The sequence below is a fragment of the Taudactylus pleione genome, unplaced genomic scaffold, assembly GCF_031769625.1.
Source record: "Taudactylus pleione unplaced genomic scaffold, aTauple2 ptg000005l, whole genome shotgun sequence".
NCBI lineage: Eukaryota > Metazoa > Chordata > Amphibia > Anura > Myobatrachidae > Taudactylus > Taudactylus pleione.
This window is the reverse complement of record NW_028284408.1, coordinates 22,831,285-22,854,141: the sequence shown is the minus strand read 5'-3', so window position 1 is coordinate 22,854,141 and position 22,857 is coordinate 22,831,285.

The window sequence follows — 22,857 nt, the reverse complement described above, 5'->3', positions numbered from 1 at the left end:
TCACAGGAATTATCACCACTGTAATCATGTAAAGGTTTATTTAAACTCCACCTTAAGAAATGGACCCCTCAAATGGTAGACATAGACGTACCACACTTACGAATTAAAAGCACTGGAAACTTCTATAAAGGTATCTTTTTTTATAAAAGGAATCTCTGTTGTTCACTTCTTATTCATATATTCATCATCCAAGGGAAACCGTGAACCTCAACCAAATATGGAGAAAAACTTGTATCAGAGAAAAAAATACTTCTCCATCCAATCAGGAATGTATAGGTAAAACAGATTTTATTTATAGTGATAAAAAGATACAAAAACACATATATGAAAAAATTCAGGACTCCAGACAGTGGCAAGTGAAAATACCTGACCTGTGCAAAAGCTGTTAGTTTGGCCCGGACATCCAGGTCAAGAAAAACACTGTCACACCAGAAATTAGTCCAAAATAATAGAATAAGTCCTCTTCCACCTTTGAATACATTGTAGTAATTAATTTGGAACCTCCAAATTTGGAACCTCCCTTCTAAAATTATTGGACTCTTTACCAACATTATCGGAAAAAGTCTACCCGTGTACCATCGATGTAAAGAGATGTATACTTGCACACCAGGCAGGACTTTCGGTAGTTCATTTACTATTAATTAATAATCCCGCATACGTCGGTCCGGATATCAATTTGTTTATTTCTCTACTGGAACTGACATTGAAAAGCAACTTTTTCTATTTTAATTGAGAATTATTTTTACAATTAACAGGGTGTGCCATGGGCTCTGCAGTGGCCCCCTCATTAGTGAACAGCTTTATGTTTATGGTTGAAAAGGATATTTTTTTCTCCAATAGTGAAATTGTCAAAACATTTGTTTTTTCAAACGATATATAGATGACCTCTTGGTCCTATGGTCAGGTCCCAAGCATATATTAGTGAATTTACTAGAAACTCACAATAACACCCAACATCCTGTTAAGTCCACATTTGATATTAGTGAGCACACTATACATTTTTTAAACATTTCCATAGAAAAAGTAGGTTCTAAATGAATTACTGCAATGTATTCAAAACTGACCAATCACAATAACATTCTTCATAAACAGAGTTTTCATCCACCCAGTTTAATAAATAGCCTCCCTTACTCTGTTTATTCGTTGCTGTAGAATAAATAGTGATCCAGTTAAAGCGAGTGAACAAATAGATCTTCTGTTTTTCAATTTTATACAGAGGGGCTATGACTATGGTGCCCTACTTAAACAAAAAACTAAGGTATTGAGATTTCCTAGATCTATCCTGTTAACTTCTAAAAATAGAAATAACAAATAGGGACGTATCCCCAGGTCACTAAGTTCTCCATGGGTAGTCAGGTGGTTAAAAAACAGACTCGGAAATATTGGCCCATCATTACATCAGATGGTGAATTACCGACATTAAGTCATCAATCGATTTTACATTGTCACACCCGAGGGAAAAACCTTAAAGATGTACTGGTAAGGTACTGGTAAGGTCAGATAGTACTCCTTTGGATAAAGAAAACACCAAACATCGGTTGAGACCCTTAAAACCAGGATGTTTTAAATGCGCACGGTGCATGACGTGTAGATACATGTCAGTGGTGACAGTTTTGAAAAAATTCTACATTAGACACTTTCTAACATGCTCCACAAAATTTGCGGTGTATATGTATGTGTGTCCTTGCAGTAAATGCTATACAGGTAAGACAGACCGCATGTTCAAAGAACGCATGGCCCTTCATAGGAGCTCGATAAGGGCAGCCCTAGAGATGGGCCATGCTGAACAACCTGTGGCCAAGCACTTTTTAGAAGCTAAGCATAGTCTGGCCACATTAAAATATAGAATAATTGATCATGCACGTCCGCAGCTGAGAGGAGAAGATAGGTCTAAACGACTCCTTCAAATGGAAGACCGGTGGATCTACAAATTAGGAACCCTGGCTACCAAGGGGTTAAATGAACAGTCTGGCATACAGTGCTTTTTATGAAAATAGTTGAGATTGCTAATATATGCACTATGTTGTCAGTCTAGGTTGTGCCACACAGTACAAAAGTTTTCTATGTAAGAGAGTGTTCTGAGAGCTTAGTGTTTTCTCAAGTATAAACTGCTTTATCATAACAGAGATATTCTGTAAAGATCTGACCATTAACTTCCCTGATGGTGTTTGTTGATGTAGTCAGCTTATAATTGTCCTTGATGTATGTGCAATAATATGTAAACCAGCAATGTTCATCTTATACAGGAGGAGTTTCCTCACAATGCATCACTGTTTAAGCTCTATGTTTTTGACAGGTCTTCCTTTTTTCGATCTTTATAACTATTCTTAGAACTATTCTGAAAATTACATATAATTATCACACTCTGGACCTGATTCAGACCCACCTGCTAGATGCATTCGCACGCTAGATGCGTATGCAAATATCGGCAAGGCAGGCGATCGCATGGCAAGGCATTAGCAAGCCCACCAGCCTATTCATAAGACGCACACTTGTGTACGTCATCTCCAGAAAGTGTATGCAACCATCGGTAACATCGAGTACCATCGGATATGATCGCAGCACTTGTGGTTGACCATACCCTGCCGCAAGCACTGCGAACGCTTCAATGTGTAATTCAGCCAAGTGATGTGTACTATGACGCCCCTTAATTATGCATGCCTCATGTCGTTTTTTTTCCCATTTAATAGCACGGCATTACTGTGGTATTTGTTAGACCAATTCAGGGTCCGAAGCAACCATTGGCCATTATCTTTTTGAAATTCTATTGGTATCAGATGACATAGTATTATATTGAGTCACCCATGGGAACTTATTAAGTTTATTAGCTTTAGATTTTTTACACAGTAATTGTTCTCTGCTCATACTCAGTACCAATAATTTAGTGGCTTCTAAATGTTGTCTATTATATCCACAGGCCACAAATTTCTCAATCATATCATTAATCTAATAGTCCCATCAATAGTACTATTGATTCTTCAGACCCGGATCATTTGGGAAGATGGTAAGTCAAGTTTTACATTTCTTGGGTGGCAACTCTAATTCTGTAACAGCGAATTATGGTCAGTAGGTTTAGTAAACAGAGTTGTGATAAGCTTGTTCCCATCTCTACCAATCCTCACATCTAAAAAATCTATATGTTCCTGACTCATGGTATATGTGAACCTAACTGGGTGTCAGGATCTGCAGTTAAGCAGATCATATTGGTTGCAGTTTCCAGCCTGAGGCACTGCATTAATTACTGCCTGTCTGTGTGCAGAGTCAGGTGCACGCTAATTGATTCTCCTGTTTGTGCGCAGTCCAGCTGCACACTGGTCTATCGTTAAGGGAGACTTGCTCTGGTTGGGCCCTGTTTTTGTTAAATTCCAGCCAGCCCTTCACTCCATGCCGGTGATAGAGTTTCTCGTGCTTCTGGTTATTCCAGTCTCCTCTCTGTCAGTCGAGTTCCAGAGTCCTGTCTGTTGAGTTATTTCCCTGCCGTTTGTTTAATCCAGGCCGCACGGTCTGCATACCATCTGGCGCGTGCTGCTTGAGTCATCGAGGCAGCACAGTGTGCATCTCTGCCATAGCCGTGTGCGTCATCTCAGTGGTGCGGAGTGCACTCAATCCAGGATGTAGGTCAGCGTCAGGCGGCTTGTGTCAACCCGGCGACACTGGTCGCATCCCTGCATCCCAACTGCGCAATCCAGCGCACCATCGCCAGTGTCATTCCGGCGGCACTGGTTGCATCTCAGCGTCCCAAATGCGCAATCCGGCGCATCACCACTAGTGTCAACCCGGCGACATTGGTAACATCTTCCTGCCTTGTTCACATTACATCAAAGACTTATTAGCCCAAAGGCTACATCCCAACCTTGGCCCTCAGGCTACAACTAGCCAAGACAGACCAGCCCTCAAGGCTGCATCCACAACCCAAAGGCTGCATCTCAACCTTATCCCTCAGGCTACAACTAGCCAAGACAGACCAGCCTTCAAGGCTGCATCCACAGCCCAAAGGCTGCATCTCAACCTTAGCCCTCAGGCTACAACTAGCCAAGACAGACCAGCCCTCAAGGCTGCTTTCACAGCCAAAGGCTGCATCTCTCCCTTGGCAACAGGCTATGACTAGCAAAGACCTAATCAGCCCTCAAGGCTGCCTCAACAGCCCCAAGGCTGCATCACATCCTTAACCCTTGGCCATGACTAGTCACTGCATTCCAGCCCTCAAGGCTGGCACCAGACTTTAACCTGCAGGTCCCACTTTTAACCATTAACACTGCAGCAAAGAAAGACCACTCAAAGGGGTACCCCCACCAACTTCCTCCTCAAATCTCCACTCTATGCTATCTTAGTCGATTCCACCCTGAAATCGCAACACTGGGCAAGTCGTGGTGTTATGTGCCTCCATACAATCAATGAATTCCTGCTGAGGGCCTCTCCATATAATGTGTAAATCATCTATGAATCATAGAATAGAACTTTAGACATGAACTCATTGTCACCAAAAAATAATCATTCCTCAATTTGGAACATATATGCGTTAGCATAAGCCGGAGCCACCGAAGAGCCCATGGCACATCTGGTCATCTGTTGGTAAAAGATACCATCAAACATAAAATAGTTTTTAGTGAGTATGAGCTCAAGTAACTGTATATACTGTAGATGCCAATATAGGAAGGGTCCAAACTCAATTAAAAGTTTCCGAACCATTAATAAGCAGAGTTTTCATCCACCCACCTCATTTACCCCATTCCTTCACACCTTTTCTGATCCCTCTCTCCAGATGCCAGCTTCCACTTCACTCACCTTTTAATCTATCCCTCCCATCTTGTATTTTCCCCGGCTCTTTCAAGCATACTATCATCACACCCATAATAAAAAACTATGTCATGTCCCTGACTCTATCTCCAACTAGTTCCCAATCTCTCTCCTTCCCTTTGCCTCCAAGAGCCTTGACAGGCTGGTCTATAGTCACCTCACCACCTTCCTTCCCCCCTACTCCCTCTTTTACCCATGCCAGTCTGGTGTCTGCTCCCTCCATTCCACATAAATGGCTTCACTAAGTTATACTGATCTACTTATTGCTAAATACAAGGGTTAGCTCTCTCCACTTATCCTCTTGAATCTATCTGCAGTCTTAGATACTGTAGACCTCCCTATCCTCCTTTAGACACTCCTTTCCATCGGTCTCCACAGCAGTGTGCTTCAGCAAATTCATCTGTCTAATTCACTAATCCCCCCCCCTTCTGTTGGTGTTCCCCAAGGGTTTTGGAGAATTCATCAAATCCATTGGCGTCCGGTACCACCTATATGTTGATAACACCCAAATCTACCTCTCCTTCCTGGACCTCTCTTCCGCCATCTTATCTTGTGTCTCCTGGATGTCCCAGAGATTTTTCAAACTCAGTGGAGTCAATTAAATTAGCCTGATCTTACCCCAGACTCGTGAATTTTTGTATGCAGCTCTGCAGGCTGTGAACAAACATCTACAACTCCAGAAATACAGTAGGTATGGCATGTAGCTTCACTTGTGCTGCAAGGGGACTCGCTGCAAATCGAATTGACCCCAATGTCTAAAATTTCTTTGATAAATGTTTTAAGTATTTATTTTTGCTATGGGTCACTTTCATTTTTTCTTTATGTTTGTGGTCATCATGTAATTGTGCAACTACATTAGTAATGGTATCCACAGGCCCTGGAATAGTCAACATTTTTGATGCACTTAAATTTGTCTTCTCAACAAAAAATTGCAAACTATTAATGTAAATTACAGTGGTATAACTGAGATCAGTGACACCCGGTGCCCCTAATAAATCCCCTATACATGCTGAAGGCGTCCGAAAAGGCACACGTACTCAATGTGAAGGGGCATGGCCTTGCGACATGCCCAATGTTTTGTCACTCTTTGGGCGTGCCCAGCACTCCCAGGAATGCTGGGCTGCCCCCAGAGACTTCCTTCGCACTGTCAGCTCCTCCTCAGTGACAAGGAGCCAGCACTGCAAAATAACATCACAGTGCAGCACTCGGTTTCCGGTCACTGAGGAGCAGATAGAATTTTGGTGTCACCCAGGGCCAGCAAAAGAAATCATGGAGCCCGGTACACCCATTCTTTTTGAAACCTCCCATCCCCGGGTCCCTGGTATGTACAGGCCTGTCACTTGAGAGTCTGCCTTACCTATATGTGATTTCTCTGTAATGGGGAACCTCTAAAGAAATAGTTTCTCCCTGGGTAGACGGTGACTTCAGTCGGAATTCACTGTTCACATAGGAGATCACATGGAGCCTGATTCAGCAAGGATCGCAACTGCTAATATGCACGCAATCGGCTGATTGTTGCACTCTGCGCATGCATTGCAGTGCTCGTGCGCGAACCAGCCACTGTGATCGGGACTACGATCGAAGTGGCTACGCAGACCCATTGCAGAGTGATTGACAGGCAATGCCGTTTGTGGGATGTAATAGGGGGGTGGTCGGTGAAACGCAGGCGTGCCAGTGCGTTTGATGCCGTTGCATGGGAATGCATAAATTATCCACTGTGATGCCTTACGCAGCTTGAGTACTCATAGTGTGCGACAAGGTTAGCAATTTCTGAGTAGGGTCAGAGCTTGTGCAAGTGTGTGTGAGGCTGTCACGGTACTCGATGTTACCGATAGTTTCGCAGTCTTGCTAAACATTACGGATGTGTGTAAGGTAATGTGGGCGTCCTTATGTTGTGCTGCGGCAGCATAGCGATCGCAATGGATTAGCAAACTATCGCAGTGAGACTGAGTAATCACTATTGCATTCACAGTTGCGATCCTTGCTGAATTAGGCCCATGCTCTGGAAGAAGCCTGTTTGCAGTCATTGTAATATAGCAGAGGTTCAACCAGTTAATGCAGAAGGTTTGGTGCAGGGTAACATGTGAACATCCCTTATCAAACTATTTTATATTATTAAACTGTATTTGTTAATTTTGTACCATTTGTATCAACAATGTTTCTTTAGACTGAAGAATACTGTTCCTGAGCCTTTTCTTTTTAATCCTGCCAGTTATGGATAATCTCCAGCCACTTCCCCCCAGTTCTCTCCAGCCTCATCCCCCATTGTCTCTCCATCCCCTCCCCCTGTGTTTCGCCAGGCTCATTTCCCTATGTCTTTCATGCTCCCTTCTGTCTCTCCAGCCCTAGCCCCCTGTTATCTCTATATCTCAAGACCCTTTCTGTGTCCCGAGCCCATGGTGTCACTCCAGCCTCATAGTGCTCCTCCAGCCCCCTATAGTATCCCCCAGCCCCCACAGTGTCTCTCCAGACCCTACAGTGTCAATCCAGACCTCACAGTGTCCCTTCACCCTCATAGTGTCCCTCTAGCCCCACAGTGTCCCTTCATCCCCCACACTTACCTTCTGCTATGTCTTCTGGCTGCCCACTGTGGCTCCTCTGCGCAGTCTTTAGCAATATGATGTGCACAATGTCATGACAAATAAAAAACTTTATTGCACCGCTCACCACTGGTACAATAAAGCTACAGCGGCTCCATGGACGGACCTTGAACTGCTGCCTGTGCTGCTACTGCAGTGATCAGTAAGGTACAGGCATGTACGGGGCCTGGAGCTTTGTAAATCTACCAGCACAGCAACTCCCATAGAAAACCAGCACAGCAACTCCCATAGAAACCTATGGGAGCTGCAGCTGCTGTTGGTAATGGAGGGACCACAGCAGATATCAGAGATTTAATATTTGTGAATATCCCACTAATATTATTTGATAAATATGCCTCTAATAAACACAGATATGCACGGGATAAGGATACATGCCGCTCAAAATTATAGATTGAAAAGACATTGAGACAATATAAATAGCTTAGTATTTGCAAAGCAACAGAATAAGGAGAATTTAACATGGACAGAGAAAGTTAAGACAGCACAAAGAGACAAATTACTTGTCAAGTAGATAAACTTGCCTTTTCTATCCCGGCAGCAAATGCCATCTGAAGATGGCGTTAGCCCATTGTAGCCTATGGTCTAAATATCACAAAAAAATTACAGTTTATGGTTCCTCCGGAACCTTACCCGGCAATGGCCTCTGCACAAGCGTGGTCAGCAAACCGCAAATGCACAGTAGCACACAGGAGTCTTGATAGTTGAGTGAAGTGACCGCTGATGAAGTCACATCTTGCCGAACACATTGCAGGGAAGGGTTCCTCTCAGAGCACGAGTGTTTGCATTTGGGTAGTAGATCATTTCTTATTGCAACAAACAGATGCAATTAAACAATTGCAAATGGACTGTGTCAGATTCCTCCAGAGATGTCTTTCACCGTGAAAAGACTCCTCAATTGTGCCAGGGATATAACTTGCAAGGACAGCATTAATCGCTACCACAGTCCCTGTGAGTAACATAGTACATATTGAGTATATTTTAATTAAAAATGTAAATATATTTCCCTATACTGGCCATTGGAAAATTTGGCAGTGCTGCAATTAATATTACATAATAGGCCCCTACTAAACATACTTATGCCAAGAAATAATCTGTGCAATATTTTTTTAAATCAATGACTAAAATGAGAGCGAGACAGAGAGAGACTATAAATACTTCATATACACACACTGCAAAGGGGTTATCTGAGGCATGACCTATTATAGAACAGGGGTGCTTAAAACTGGTTCTCCAGCTGCTGTGGAACAACATATCCCAGCATGCCCTTCCACAGTTTTAAAATGCCATAATAGCAAAACTGTGGCAGGGCATGCTGGGAAGTGTTGTCCTACAACAGCTGTAGGGCCGCATGTTGGCATGTTGATCTTAAGTCCTAAATGTTTGGTATGTGCTACATGTTTGTTTAAGCCATTTTATTACTGGGTCTGCATTGGCTGGCTAGTGGGGGGTTGTCATTAATTAGGATGCACACTTGGCTACATCGCTACTTAAATATCATTCACTAGGCTGGTTAGCCTTGGCTGGAGTTATAGCAGACTCCTAAGTGCAGAATCACAAGTGCAATATAGATTTTAGGGAAAATTTCAGCGTTAGACCGGCGTTAAACCGAAGGAAACAGAAGGATAACATTTCATCAAACACAACTAAACTGCTATCAATACTGCATATGGACACCTATGGAGCATCAAGTGTGAGTTCACTATCTCTTCAGAACAAATATCTGCTGCCTGCATAACCAGGACATGCAACACTGAACTCCTTGTTTGATCATTGCAAAGACATTATCTCACTTGCTACTATTTGTGCTGCCTCTTTTTTCACTAAAATCTAAACTCTTATTTGTACCAATGCAAAGTAAACTCTAAACCTTGCATATATGGTCTGATTTACCATTGCTTTTGCCTAGCCTCACAACTTTGAACTTCTTTTTTATTACTCATTTTCAAAACACTTTAAATCACATATATTCCCCTCAATAAAAAAACCCTACTTTGTTCATCAAGCACACGCATTCACCAACAGTGTTCTTTCACCAGCATTTTTGAAAAACCTTCAACACTGTCATTCTCACACATACACTATTCTTACCTCATCCACACTGTGACCATGTTTTCTTCAAATTCTCACTTTACTCAGTGCCTTACCTAATCCTTTATTCTGCCCCCTGTTCCCATCTCTATCCTTCCCCCCTAGTCTCCTCCACTTCTTCCTCCACTTCTCTCCCCTCCTCTGTCTACATTCCTCCCCTCTGCTTCCCTCCTTCTCCTCTCCCGTTACTCCTCTTTCATTAATTTCTCCCCCACAATGGTCCTACTACCCAACCACTAAGCTGAGCACCCACCCTCATCTCCCTCTCCCTATCACTTCACCACATCTTCATCTACATCACACTAATCTCCCTCCGTCTCCTACAATGCATCCCACCTCTCTCTTGCCTATTGATCACTTCCTTCCACTCCTGCCTCCAAGATCTCGCCCGTGCTGCTCCCTACTTCTGGTACTCTCTCCCTCTCCAACTCTCCACCTCTCTACAAATCTTCAAACGGGCTCTCAAGACTCACTACTTCAAAGCCTTCCAGCTCTCATCCTAACCTGCTGCTCACATGCTTCTTCCTGACTGTCTACCCTATCTGTGTCATGAAACAAAAAAAAACAGTACTTAACTGTAAGAGCGCTAGGAGGGTGTAGTGAATAATGTTATCAGTAGAAGGTAGCACTGTGTAGCAGCTGTATAGAAGAGGATAGTCAGTCCTCAAAGGATAAACATAGCAACAATAGAATAACAGGTGGATTTGAACTATGCATTTTAGTATCTAATATATATTATTGTAATTTTACGCTGATTTATTAGCTATATAATATTGATCTATTATTTATTGCTGTATTTGAGTGCTGTTATTCTGTTGTTCCTATCTGTGTCACCCCGGTCTCTCTCCCCCCCCCCCTATAGAATGTAAGCTCTCACGAGCAGGGCCCTCTTCCCTTATGTGCTCTTCTTTCCCTCACTCATATGATCATCTACTCAAAACTCTCCACAAGGGAACTTAACACTTGGTAGCTGACGTCCTGCTGCTTTTTTGAGTGTTATGATCGCTGCAGCAATGTTTGTATACCATGTTCTTATTCTGTATTGACTTGTACTGAAAGTCGCTGTTTTACGAGTTTGCTCATTTGTTAAATTACTTTGTGAGGTGCTGCGGAACCCTTGTGGCGCCATATAAATAAAGGATAATAATAATAATAATGTTGATATAGAAGTGTATATTAAAATATAAATATATTAATAGTTCATAAATAATAACACACTGCAAAGGTAATATCTGAGGCATAACCGAATATATACAAATACTTCATAGACACACACTGGATAGGGATACCTGAGGCATTACATTCTGTTAGGAGATATCTGATACATGACATCCATTGTAAGCCACACAAACTGGATGCAGAGAAGGCACAATAATCACTGTACTTTACCTTTATTCTTCAGATGAGGCCAATAAAACACTCCTCTAGGACACAACTCCTGTTCCTCCTCCATGCACATCCGCAATGCTACAAATTCCAGGGTCTGCAGATTTGCGATAACAAAAAATTAAAACCATCGCATCTCATAACTAGTTTTGCATTCCACAGTGTTTTTCACACTGCAATTTTACTTGGAATTTTTACATTTACTTTTTTTCTGCAGTGTGAAAATCTGCGATAATAGGTGGATTTTTTGAAGAAATTCTGCTAAAATTATACATGGGCCCATTGAGCTTGCTGGGTTGCATGCAGATAATTCACCTCTATAATGTCTGATACAACTATTTTATATGTTCCCAATAAACAGTTACCAAAACAATTTGTAAAATTTGTACAGTAATTTTAGAAATGTTATCTACAGAATACTAACAGCAGTTAATCCCCTTGTCAGATCATCTGTTTTACCCCCTTAATACTAAAAGTTAAGTAATCAAACCTACATAGCTGATATGCATGAATTCAGCAGATCCTGTGATAAAGGGAAGATTTATTTTCCACAGGATGTAAATAAGTCAGATTGTTACTTTAATCTTTTTACAAAGATTTAAGTCGCACTAATGTTCCATGAGAAAAAGAAACTTCCTGTGTGAAGACTCCAAAAGAAGTAATCTTTGCTGAAAATATTTTGCAATTAACTCATTTCTAATAATTGTTACTTGTTCTCTTGTGTTATTATGTTTCCTCTATCCATTGAGCTTATATATATATATATTTTTGCACCAATAAATGAGGGTCTTTGGATTACTAGTCTCTGAGTGCCGCCTATGTTTGTGGAATATATCTATATCTATATCTATATATATATATATATATAGAAGTGCATCTTCGACCTTGACAAAGGGGCGCACTTAGCCCCGAAACATTGGTATTGTGAAGGATCACAATTAAACCTTTTTTGACAGTCTCCTAGTGCCACTGTTTATCCAGTACGTTTATGCATTTGTCTGCTGGCACAGGAGCAACCTTCTTACTGTTTAGCAGAGTGCCGGTCCATTGGTCTGTTTTGTATATATATATATATATATATATATATATATATACAGTATATAATATATATATATATATATATATATAAAACTTATAGAAGTAAAGAGGGCACTCACCAATAGCAGCAAAATTAAGTTCTGTTTAATAACATACCACCAGTGTCATATCAAAGTAGAGTCCAATGTTTCGGTCCCTATGTGAGACCTTTGTCAAGGTATATCCATTGCCATATGCTGTTCAATCAGGTGAATGTGACAACAATAACCAAAAATACTCAGAATATATACCAACCATAATGCTTACCAGGTGAGATGCAGATCGATCAGTGCTAGGATGCACACGCCGCACTGACATGCACGCCTGCGGGACCACGCCCACCGGAACAGTGCTAACACCAAACCTCATATTGGAGAACCAATAGTGCGGCAGTAGGACAACGTGACATGCTGCAGCATAGTCACATGGGACGGGGATCTGCTACATCACATCCACACGTCCACACCAGTCCCAGACACTGTGGATACCAAAACAACTCGTTGCTAAGCAACGCCACGCATCCAACTAAAATAACATGTGGAATACAGTATCCACAGTCCATAGTATATATCTATAAGGGTCATCAATAATCTATAACGTTGCACCATATGACAAATCACACACGATCGATCTGGCACTCCCTATAGGTAAGCAAAACACATATGATACAACATACATGTTAGAAATGCAATAAACAAATTAATGAATGAATAAAAAATAGATAAAAATATCAGCAATCCCTAAGAAAAACTGTGTTATTTTATAGAAACAGGTTGAATAGAATTTGTTCATTTAGGCCACAGTGCGCTACTGTGTCCAAATCGTAGATCCATTTCGCCTCACGGCGTTTGAGTGCCAGTTCTCCATCGCCACCTCTTGTCAGAGGGGGCTGCCAATGAATGACCATACAATGTAAAATTGCTGAAAATATGTTGCAATGAACTCATTTCTAATAATTGTTACTTGTTCTCTTGTGTTATTATGTTTCCTCTATCCATTGAGTTTTATATAAATATATATATATATGTTGACTTATTTTTTGCACCAATAAACTCCTCTGGTGAGGGTCTGGATCATTAGTCTCTGAGTGCTGCCTGTGTTTGCGGAATATATATATATATATACACATATATATACATATATACATATACACACACATTTATACATATATATAAATGTTCCAATGTAGCCTGGCACTCCTGACAATGTGAGCAACAGATACACTGTCCAAGGTTCCCTTAAAAAAGAACAAGGCGGCAATCCAAGTGATAATATGACAAAAAGTGTATTCACATCATCAGCGTGACCTCAAAAACATCAACGTTTCAAAGTCCTAAGACTATTTCTTCAGGATGAGTCACCACACGTGTAATCAAACTTATCAAACAAAATAGTGCAAGTGTCTTACCTTATATGTAATAGACGCCATTACTCCACTCCCCGCAGTGCTGCCCCCGGAGGGGGAGGTGGGACCCCCATGTACCCGGAAACCGGAAGTGATGTGAACACTCGAGGTTGCATAGAAACCCATGATGCCCTGTTCCCATCCTCTTGACTAGGCAGCGCAGCGCTAAGGGAGAGACAGCATAGTGACACAAACAGCATCTGTAAAACACCATGCCAGATCTACATGGAAAATGTGAAGTACATGTACATAAATTCCTAATGGGAAAAAATCGAAAACCTTTAAAAAAACAGAGATAGATACAATACATAATTTATCCTATATCATATATATTCAAAAATTAATACTTTACAAATCATTGAAGGCCGTATGGCCCCCGATTATGAAGTTTAGAACTTGCTGCGAGGGATACTTTAGTATCCAACTCGCAGCGGGGGAAGCCTGACATCTGAGCAATTCATGATTGCTCTGGTGAGGGGACAACTGCTCCGAAAAGCAGTTGTCCCTGTGGAAAGTATCACAGCTACTTCTGTAGCTGCGTTACTTACCTGCTCCCTGTCGTCCTGGCAAAGCATGTATGACCTCGGTTCACGCATGCGCACAGCCGCCGTGAAGCTGGTGAGGAGGCGGCGGAGGGATCTACTCGGAACCCTCTTTGCATCCCCGGAACTCCTTCCCGTAGGAAGGAGCGGGGATCCGGGAACAAGCACCGTCTGAAGATGGCGCTTGTTATCGGCAGCAAACTCCGAAAACTTTCAGTTTTTTAGTTTGCCGAATACCGGGGGGGGGGGGGGTCGGGGGGGTGAATGGCCCGGTAACTTAAAAGCTCACACTGATCACCATACATATGCCACACCAATAACATACACTTATCAATATATACAAGACAAATTGACATTACATTGCAACTGCTGCCAACTAGTTTTTCTCTCACATACCATCTGCACAATTTTCTCTCAAATGCTCATTTGTCAACCAGCTTTTTTTTCACATGCCCCCTGCCCCCAAGAGTTTCTCTGCTATGCCCATCAGTATATCTCTGACATGCTCACTGACCACCAGCTTTTCACTCACATGTCCCTTACCACTCACTAGCCTATCCCTCATAAGCCTGCTGCCAACCAGCTTTTCCATTACATGCACTTATGGCCACCACATTACCCATACTCCTTACCTGATTCTCCTCCGTTGACTTCAGATACACAGGGTCATGTGCAGCAGATCCCCAGTGGCATACCCCCTCAGCACCGCTAGTAGTAATATATATCCAGTGGCATTACCCCCCACGCACCAGTGTCCATAGTTTCCCATTGTGGCACCCCCCCACAGTGCCATGTGTCACCATTGACATATTGCACCTCTCCATCGCCTCAGGGGCAGTACAACGTTATGGAGCATTACCACCACACGGTGCCAATAAATCCCTGCAGTTCTATTACCCATCCCCCGGTAGCATTACAGAAAGTGGAATTTCAATGTACTGTTGTTAATATTAAAAAATAGGAACATTTCCAGTGACAAAAAACTTTACAAAAACAAACCTTTAAATCCTGGAACTCTCCCTGGATCTTAGGGACCGTTGGCAGCTACAGTATGTAATATGCAAGCGAAAATTGTCTTCTGTTTCCAGCACACCTTGGTGAATACACAAACAGACAAACTGATTTCTTTCAGCTGTTCACTACTGACCAGCGCTTTGAAGAAAACACAACAGACAGCAACATTTAGCAAAAAAAAACTGTTCCACTGCTACAGTGTCCCAAATATATTGCTGAGCAGCTCATTATAAGGTGTTTGATTGGATTCATCTAACTATAATATTGGTTAATTTGGCTAAAAATAATAATTAAAATCAGTTTGGATGATGTTTCTCCTGCCCAGGGGGGAAAAAAGGGTGATCACGGAATTCTGAGGACTAAACTCAAGTGGGAAAAATGGTAATTCTGTAATGGTAACAACACTGATCCAATTCATACGCGCCTGCCCAGTGAACAGTGTATTCTACACTGGAGAGTTTTTTCGCTGTCATTGTGAATAGGACAGAATTAACCATTAGACAGGTACATAGGTCCCAGTGGGTTATAGGGGCCTACCTGCCACCCTTTACTGACCTTTTATATTGGGGACTGGGTAGTAATTAGTCTGTCAATTTTGATTGTGCCCTGGGTCAGTGCCTAAATGGTTAATGGCAGTGTGAAGCAGGGCCGGATATACAATGGGGCGGGTAGAGCTGCAGCTCCAGGCCTCCCATCAAAATAGGCCCATTGGTAGTGTGAACAGGAAAAAAAATCCTGTCACAGCCAGCATTTGTGGCTGTCCAAGGTCCTGCCCATTCCAACCCCACTACCCTATGGCGTCACCAGGATGAGGCAAAAGTGGGGCACGCAACATGGGCACCGTGGTGAAGGGGGTGAAGGGCATTGTCCAGATGGACCTCTTCTGCAATAACCAAATTATTAAGGCCAATGTGAATGCTGCAAGCATGCATATTTAAAACTGTGTATAAAAGCACTGTGACTCCTTGGGCTGTACCCCTCTGTGTATACAAGCACTGTGACTCCTTGGCCCGTAGCCCTCTGTGTATACAATCAACCTGGCACCCACCACTCCAGGGAATAGCTTCGGCCTATAAGCCTAGGATTGGGGTGCCCTGGAGAGGGGAAACCCTTTATTGGGGGCCCCCCAGCTCCCAGGGATCCCCAGCCTGGGTTGACTAGTGGTCAGGGGTAATGCTTTGACTGAGAGACCCGGTGAAAGAGCTCCCCTGGCTGTGGTATTATCCCCCCCCTCCCCGCTAGAAAGGGTCAAGTGCTAGTTATGGTAAATACAGGGGGACCCTACAAATTTTATTCCCCTGTATTTCCAGAACCAGGACCGGCTCAGAATCTATTGCTGGTTGCACTAAATACAAGGAACTCCTACGTCATTTGTCCCCTGTATTTTGGCAACCAGGATTGGCTCTGATTAGCCTGGTGCTGGTTGTGCTTAATACAGGGGACCCCTGCATCATTTGTCCGCTGTATTTAGCATAACCAGCACTGGGGCTCCAAAGCCCAGTGCTGTGGGGGCACGTATATTTTTTTTATATTACACATATGCTTTTTTTAACAGATGCATGGATGGATTGATTGCACTGATACGTCCATGCATCTGTGTCTTATTGATTTGATTTTCTCAGGTGCATGCCCAGTACCAGTTAGTCCCTCTGTTGCTCACTGATGCTCCTGTGCATGGCTCCTTTGCTGCAACTGCTTCACACACCTGCAGCCCGCCCATGCAGCCGTCTCTCCCTCTGCACCCCCAAAACACCTCTTGTGTGCTGTCCGCTCTTCCACCCGTGCTAGTGTACCTATTTGTTGTCCTTCTGCCCTGCAGGTGGCCTGGTTTGCTCCTTAAAACCCTGATGGTTAATAAATTATAAAAGAGCAATGAAATGCCATCGACAAAAACCTTACGGTTTCACATATCCCATTAAGGCTTCTTAGACATGATCTGAAATTTCACAAAACCTACTGAATTTGTACCACTCAAACATAAAAAAGCAGCTAAATTCTGATCATTAAGAATGATGCCTTAATGGACGTGTTCATTGCGCAATACAGATATGGTATGCCATCACACCCTGTGGTTAACTGCAGATTCAGCACTTTCACAGAGTGAGATTGCTGTCACTCACAAAATGGTGGAGCTGCTAATTCACAGAATTGTGTGCTCATTGGAATACACACATGCAGTCTATATAACATCCAGGAATAGCAGGCACTCCAAGTCACATCAAGAATCAGCTGCCACGGTGCTCAGGCACACACAAATAGATGAAGTTAAATGGAAACAGTGGCACTCCCAGGAGGCTTCAAAATGAATGCAATAAAGCACTGAGTGGATATCAATGTTTCGGAATTTAATCCGTCATCAGGATATACAGGAACATTCTTGTATAGGGAAGCAGTCGGGAAGCCAACAGACGTAATCCTGACCGCCAGCTTCCTGACTGCTTAATCCTGCCTGTCATTAGACCTACGCCGGGAGCCCAACACCCGGCTTACCGATCGAATGTAAGCCAGGTGCCGGGCGCAGACAGCCGTGGGGGGGAGGGTTAGGTTTAGGGTTCCCGGGGGGGACTTAGGGTTAGGCACTCCACTGGAGATTAGGTTTAGGCTAGGGGAAGGGGGGGTTAGGGGAATCGGTATGATTTACCGCCGGACCCCTGGCCGGCGGTTCAAATCCCAACAGCGGCAGCCTGACCAAGGATGAAAATCCTGATCGTAGCCAGGTAAGTATTCACTAACCTATTCTACACCCTAACTCTCCCTTAGGGTTGCCTAACTATAACCTTTCCCCCAGTGCCTAACCCTAATCCCCCCTCTAAGTGCCTAAACCAAATTCCCCCTTCCCCGCCGCCTAAACCTAAGTCCCCCTGGGGGGTGCCTTTCCCTAAGTCCCCCCCTGGGGTGCCTAACCCTCCCTCCCCCTAGCCTAACCCTAACCTCCCGGTGGGGTGCCTAACCCTAAGTCCCCCCCAGGAGCCCCTAACCCCCCTCCGCGGCTGTCCGCACTCGGCGCCCGGCATCACATCGATCGGGATGATGGGCGCCGGTCTCCCGGCGTCTGTAAAATGACAGGCATCTAGATTTTTATGCCTGTCATTTAGCCGGGATTAAGCAGTCGGGAAGCCGGCTGTTGGGTTTAGATCCGCCGGCTTCCCGACTGCATACCGGGTTAGGCACCCCCCCGGGGGACTTAGGTTTAGGCTGTGGGGAAGGTGGGGTTAGGTTTAGGCACTTAGAGGGGGGTTAGGGTTAGGCACCCCTAAGGGAGGGTTAGGGTTAGGGGGTAGAATTAGGTTAGTAAGTACTTACCTTAGGACGATCAGGATTTCCTCCTCTGTCAGGCTGCCGGCAGTAATTCATACTAATTCCCTTGTATATCCTAATGACGGATTAAATTCTGAAACATTGATATCTACTTAGTGCCTTATTGCAGGGCCGAAACTAGGATATCTGTCACCCGGTGCAAGGCAGCAATTTTGCGCCCCCCTCCCTTCCCGTACCTGGATTTTGTCCTTGCTCCTCCATAAGGCAGTGCATTACTCAGACGTCCCTGGTATAGTGACTTACATTATTCCATACACCATAATGCCCATTACACATTATGCCACACACTGTAATGCCTATTAAAAAAGTGCCACTTACATATTTGCCCGACACCATTTTATGCCCCACAGTAATGCTTCTAATTACTTTAAAATTACCTGCTCGTTGCCATGGAGTTTCATGCTTGTTGCCAGGGGTTACATGCTCATTGCCAGGGGGTTTCATGCTTGTTGTCAGGGGATTTATGCTCATTGTCAGGGGGTTTCATGCTTGCTGTCAGGGGTTCCATGCTCGTTGCCATGGGGTTCCATGCTCGTTGCCATGGGTGTTTATGCTCAGCCAGGGGGGTTTATGCTCGTTGCCAGGGGGGTTTGAAGGGAGAAGATGCAGCTCTCAGCATCCTCTCCCTGCAGCGCCAGCATTCCCGGCACTTCCGGGAACGCTGTGTGCATTGCGCTCTGCTAACAGACACTAGAGGTCCAGTAGGACCTCTAGCATCTGTCTCTTCCTTGGCGGCGGCCATTTTTTGATGGCCGTTTTCAGCAGAGTCCATGCGGACGGCTAGTCCGCATGGAATCTGCTGAAAACGGCCATCCAAAAATGGCCGCCGCCAACAAAGAGACAGACACTAGAGGTCCAGTAAGGACCTCTAGCATTAGTCTCCTCTTCGGCGGTGGCCATTTTCAGATGGCAGAGTCTTCTTTTTCACCCCCAGGCAATCCCCTCCCGGTGCACGTGCACCTCTAGCCCCCCCCTAGTTGCGGCCCTGCTTATTGCATTCATTTCGAAGCCCACTGGGAGTGCCGCTGTTTCCATTTGACTTATATATACTGTATATATATATATATATATATATATATACACAAGACGTGAATGAAGACGGCGGGAAAAGTGAAGCTCATAATTTGTTCCAAACATACCAACATTTCAGGGCCTGCAAGCCCTTTTGTCAAGGTAACCTCATATATCTCATGTATACAGGTATATTCCTCTCTCTGAGTGCCTCCGTATATTTGGTTATTGATTTACCACAGAGGGAACCGGAGCATTTCATTTGTGAGCAGAGTGCCAGACCTTCTCTACAGCTGGATAGCTAGCTAGCTAGATAGATAGATAGCACAATTACAGTGTCTTATATTTGATGACACATGTTTTGGGAGCGATGTGTGGGTTGTATGATGGGGGCCCCAGAGATATCTGTGTAACGGGCCCCAAAATTTCTGCTGATCACGCCGCCATCTCTAGAACACACCTCTATTCTGAGCTCTTGCCACTGCTTCACTGAGCCAGACATAGTATTCTTTTGAACATTTTTAGGGGGCACTTATACCGGATTTGGCCATGCCCTCTCAGTATCCGATAACTGTCTGAGCTCTCCACAGCCCTGACCTTTGTAGCTGTAAGCAGGGCTGGGTTAAGGACCACATGGGTCTGGGGCTAAAAATGTTCAAGGTCCTATACTGTGAAGGGGGAGGAGCTGTACAGGCTGAAGGGTGCTGTTCCAGGTACCCTGCTAGCCAGATACAGAGGCCATGTTGTAACGACAATGCAACCCACAGAGCCCTGTGCTCTGTGCGACGGCTCCACTTGCACACCCCTAGTTACAGCCCTGACACCCCCTACACTATCAGCCCCACTGTCTCCATAAATATATATCTCCCCTTGTTTTGGATCTGGATTGGTTTTGCCAAAACCTCACCTCCGTGTTTTGTTTTCATGTTTTGGTTTTGGATCTGGATTTTTTCTTAAAAAATTAAAAAAAGTTAAAATCACATAAAATGGGCCTTTTTTTATTCCTACAGTCTTAATAACCTTAATAACATTTATTGCCACTCATTTCCAGTCAATTTTGACCACCTCACAGGTCACAATATTGATTTTTTTTTCATCTAGTTATAGGGCCAAAAGGTTGCATCCAGCTTGCTGGCTCAAAACTGATTAATATAATTTTTAATAGAGTTGAGGACTGTGCAAAGATGATGGTTGGGATACCCTTGAGTATTGAAGAATTGATAGTTGGTGCAGCCCCTGGCTGTAAAATTTGATAATAAATTAATTAAAAAACAATTCATTGTGTGCAGCCCCTGGCTGAATAAATAATAAAAATAAATTCATTTGTGCAGCCCCTGGCTGTAAAATTGATAATAAATTAATTAAAAAACAATTAATTGGGTGCAGCTCCTGCCTGAATAATTAATAAAACCAAATTCATTGGTGCAGCCCCTGGCTGTTAAATTGATAATAAATTAATTAAAAAACAATTCATTGGGTGCAGCCCCTGGCTGAATAATTAATAAAAAGCAATTCATTGGTGGAGCCCCTGGCTGTAAAATTGATAATAAATTAACTAAAAAACAATTCATTGGGTGCAGCCCCTGGCTGAATAATTAATAAAAAGCAATTCATTGGTAAAGCCCCTGGCTCTTAAATTGATAATAAATTAATTTAAAAATAAATCATTGGTTCCTAAACCAACCATAACATTAAATTTAAAATTTCAGACAGCAATGCCCCAACAGCACATAATGGAATGGAAAAAAGGTGCAAGATGGAATAGTCCTTGGGCCCTCCCACCCACCATTATGTTTTATATACGCAACAGGACAGTTTAACAAACCAATCATTTCAGCGACAAGGACTGCCAATTGTGGCTGAAATTATTGGTTTGTTTGGACCCCTATAAAACAAGCTGCCAATGTGCATTGGACATGGAAATGAAACTGGCTTTACGTTATAAGTTATCGTCATCCTCATTAGTGTGTACATCCTCTTCTTCACACAATATTAATCCGTCCCCACTGGATTCCACCATAGGCGCCTAATTTTTGGTAGAGGTCTTCCTCGTGGAATTTGTAATTAATTTTAATGAACATCATCTTTTCCACATTTTGAGGAAGTAACCTCCTACGCCGATCGCTGACAAGGTTGACAGCTGCACTGAAAACTCTTTCGGAGTACACACTTGAGGGTGGGCAACTTAAGTAATGCAAAGCCAGTTTGTGTATGGGCCTCCAAATTGCCTCTTTTTCCTGCCAGTACTGAAAGGGACTGTCTGACATGCCTAATAGGATGTTATCTCTGAAATAGTCCTCCACCATTCTGTGAATGGAGACCGTATCACACATAGTCACGGTAGAAGACATGTCACTAGTAGGCAGTTCTCTCAGGCCTGACCAGATGTCATTTTTTGGGGACTGATCTGCATGACCAGCAGGCATTCTGTAAGGAAAATTGAGTATTTTCCTGGCAGCTGCAGAAACTGAAGGAGGAGATGATGGCATTTCACGTGCGGCTGCAGCTGACAATTTTTTTTACCAACATCTCTTTGCACAGTTTTAGATTTTTGTCTATTGGAAAAAACCTCACAAGGCAGGACTTAAACCTAGGATCCAGAATGGTCGCCAAAATATATTTTTCAGATTTCAATAGACTGACGACTCTTGGATCCTGGTGAAGTGAATCAAGGGCTTGATCCACCAGTGCGGCATACTTTGCGCAATCGCTCCGTTTCACTTCCTCCTTCAGTTTCTCCAGCTGTTTTTGCTAAAAGTTTGATGAAGGGAATTTTTTTTTTTTTTAAGTTTTTAACATCTGTTGCATTGTAGGGTAAATAAGATTAGGAGGTTACACATCACACTCCTTCCTTTCAGTGCATGTTCATATTCTCAATTTTAGATTTATTCTAAATAACATACAGCATTTAGAGTATATTACATAACATCTACCACTGTTTATCTTCAGAGGTTAGCGCTTGACAAACTCCCTTTTTGATTCAGATAAAAATATGTGGGTAGGACTGCCCGCTTGCCAAGCTGCTATCATTGAAACATACAGTAATTTTCCTCTGGAGCGCTGTTATTACCATTTTATATCTATAACCAATTTGATGAGGGGAATGACCTGACTCAAGCTGGCAGTGTCTGAACTAACTTCATGTGTGGCAAGCTCAAAGGGTTTGAGAACCTTGCACAACATGGAAATTATTCTCCACTGCGCTTGAGTAAGGTGCATTCCCCCTCCATGGCCTATGTCATAGTCCGTTGTATAGGCCTGGATGGCCTTTTGCTGTTCCTCCATCCGCTGAAGCATATAGAGGGTAGAATTCCACCGAGTTACTACCTCTTGCTTCAGCTGATGGAAGGGCAAGTTTAACAGTACCTGCTGGTCATGCAATCTTTGACAAGCGGTCGCCAAATGTCTAAAATGTCCGGATATTTTGCAGGCCACCGAGAGCATATCCTGCATGACCGTGTCAGTTTTTAAAAACGTTGCACCACCAAATTAATTGTGTGAGCAAAACATGGGACGTGTTGGAATTCGCCCAGATGTAATGCTCTCACAATATTGCTGGCATTGTCCGAAATCACAAATCCCGAGGAGAGTCAAAGTGGGGTAAGCCATTTAGCAATGA